Raw genomic sequence first — 3,054 nt, 5'->3', positions numbered from 1 at the left:
GAGATAATAGAGACTTGGAAGGTTCAGGGGCAGAATTGATCATTTCAAGTGCCGGGTTTTAGATGATTGAGAAAGGACAGGGAGGAATGCAATAAAGGTTGAGGCGTGGCACTGTTGATAAGAAACAGTGTCACACTGCAGACAAGGTGGACTTCATGAAGGAATTGTCTACTGAGTTTCTGTGGATGGAGGTTAGTAACAGGAAGGGGTCAAGAACTCTGCTGGGTGTCCTTGTATAGACCGCCAAATAGTAACAGGGATATCGAGAAGCAGATAGGGAAATAGATCTTAGAATAACTCTTAATAATAAGAGTTGTCGTGGTGGGAGATTTTAATCTCCCAAATATCGATTGGCGTATCCCTAGAGCAAGGGGATTAGATGGGGTGGAGTTTGTAAGGTGTGTTCAGGAAGTTGTTTTGACTCAATATGCATATAAGCCTATAAGAGGAGAGACTGTACTTGATTTGATATTGGGTAATCAATTTGATCAGCTGTCAGATCTCTCAGTGGGAAATCGTTTTGGATATAGTGATCATAACTCAAGTCGTCTGTTTTTGTTGTCATTTCGACCATAACTGCTGGTACACTTCATAGTTAAAAACGGGACAAAGTTTTCAGGACCATGGTGCTGCATGAAACTATACAAAAACTACACTGAGCTACGTAAAACAACACAAAATACTACACTAGACTACAGACCTATCCAGGACTGCAGAAATTGCACAAAACTGTGCAGGCACTACAATGAAAAATAAACAAGACAATGGGGACAGTAGCGGGCAGTAAGTTGGTGTCAGTCCAGACTCTGGGTATTGAGGAGTCTGATGGCTTGGGGGAAAAACTGTTATGAAGTCTTGTCGTGAGCTATTCTGTCTCCTTTACAATAGCTTGGAAAGAGATAGGAATTTACACGTTAGAAAAGCGTTTTATTGGAGTAAGGGGAATGATGAGCCTCAGGCAGGAACGTGGAAGCTGAAATTAGGAACAGATATTTTCAGGGAAAGGTTCGGAAGAAATGTGTCAAATGTCCAGGGGATATTTGAGTGGAATTCTGCATAAGTACGTTCCAATGAGACAAGGTAGTAATGGTAGGGTACAGGGACCGTGGTGTAGAAAAGCCGTATTAAATCTAGTCAAGAAGAAAAGAAAAGGTTAAGAAAAGTTCAGAGAGCTTAGTAATCATAGAGATTTAGAAGATTATAAGGAAGGAGCTTAAGAAGGAAATTAGGAGAGAGAGAAGGGTCCATGAGAAGGCCTTGGCGGGCAGAATTAAGGAAACCACTAAGGCATTTTACAAGTATGTGAATAGCAAGAGGATTAGATGCGAAGTATAGGACTCATCAAATGTGACAGAGGGAATGTGTGTACGGAACCGGAAGAAATAGCAGAGGTACTTAATGAATAGTTTACTTCAGTACTCACTGTGGAAGAGCATCTTGGTGATTGTAGTGATGACGTGCAGCAGACTGAAAAGCGTGAGAATGTAAATATTAACCAAGAGGATATGCTGGGGCTTTTGGAAAGCATGAAGTTGGCTAAGTCGTCGGGGTGGAGAAACCAGGAATGGTACAAGAGTGTATGCTTGTCCATGGAAATTCGCGTGTGTTACCTTGTTCACTTTAAGGAATGCAGACATTTCTGTGCACACTGAGGTGCGGTGGCTGGGGTCGACAGGTTTGCAACTAAATCGTTGCATCAATTCATTATATCAAGAAGAAACGAAGAACATCAGCACCTTACGGTAATTTTCTCTAACCGTTACACATCCATGAAGCGTATTCCCTTCGCACTTGATTCGCCTGACATGGAGAATTTGCTTCAAAACTGAACAAATGTATGCCACTGATAACTTTTGAACTAATGTACGAATCACCTTTCCCTCCTTCATTTCAACGAGAATGACAAATTATCCGCTGCTATCTGAAAAGTTCCATGTTCGGGAAATTCATGGTGAAAGCATCGGCTCCACTGTAATCACACGCATTACCTATATGGATCAGAATCATTACCAAACTCTAATCAGACCATTATTTTCGATGAGTCCATCATGACCTTTCCCATCAGTGGAGGCAGGTATTTGGACTGTATTGTACACCATATTATTAATCCGCATCGCCACCATCATTGATGTTTGAAATTCCATTTCCTTGTCCGTCTCTACATCAGCACTCTCGAGAATTCCGTCCCTCTGTGAATATGCCAGCCCAGCTCACGCATGGAAGTTAATCATCTCTAACCTCAATACTAACCTCTGTCTATCCTTCGGTAACTATCTGACAAAATGACCAATTTAATCCCATAACCAATAACTCATTGAGTTACGACGGTATGGAGTCTCTAGACACAGTGAATGGTTCTACTTATGACCATTTAATACATAAACACATCGGTAACACAGCGCAAAAGAAAAGACAGAAAATATAACGTTGCGTTATATATACAGTGAAAGTGCAGCTCAGATTGTCAAATAAGTTTTTACGACTCTCTGACAACAAGGCTAACAATTTTGTTCATCTGCCGAACTATAGTCATTATTGGTACAAGTGTAATGAACGCAGATGCTCTGTCGGATTAAGCATTTGCACCAATCCGAGGGTCCTGTACACGGTGATTGAAGTGCATTGCTTCATACCCGTGTGAACATTGACGGCCACTGGTCTAGTACGTGAAAGAATGCATGTGTATCATTTGAATGTACATACAAACACCATTGGGGTTCTCCACAGGTCTGGCAGCATCTACAGAAATGAATAAATAGAAGACGTTTCGGGCCAGGACCTTTCGTCGGGGGTGAAAAGGAAGGAGGAAGATATTAGACGAAGTACCTTGGGGGAGGGGAGCAATCAAAGTTAGAAGTGGATAGGTGAAGTCACGTCACTGGGGAAGGTGGTTAAATATCAGGCTGGGTGGAGGTAAGTGAAAAAAAAAGCAAGGGTCCGCAGAAGAAGGAATCTGATAGGAGAGAAGTGTCAATAGGAGAGAATCTGATAGGAGAGGAGTCGGAGAAATCAATATTCCTGCCATCAGATTGGAGGGCACCTGGACGGAATTTG

The sequence above is a fragment of the Hypanus sabinus genome, unplaced genomic scaffold (assembly GCF_030144855.1).
Source record: "Hypanus sabinus isolate sHypSab1 unplaced genomic scaffold, sHypSab1.hap1 scaffold_747, whole genome shotgun sequence".
Classification (NCBI taxonomy): Eukaryota; Metazoa; Chordata; class Chondrichthyes; order Myliobatiformes; family Dasyatidae; genus Hypanus; species Hypanus sabinus.
The sequence above is the reverse complement of the archived record's forward strand: the minus strand, read 5'-3'. Positions refer to the sequence as shown.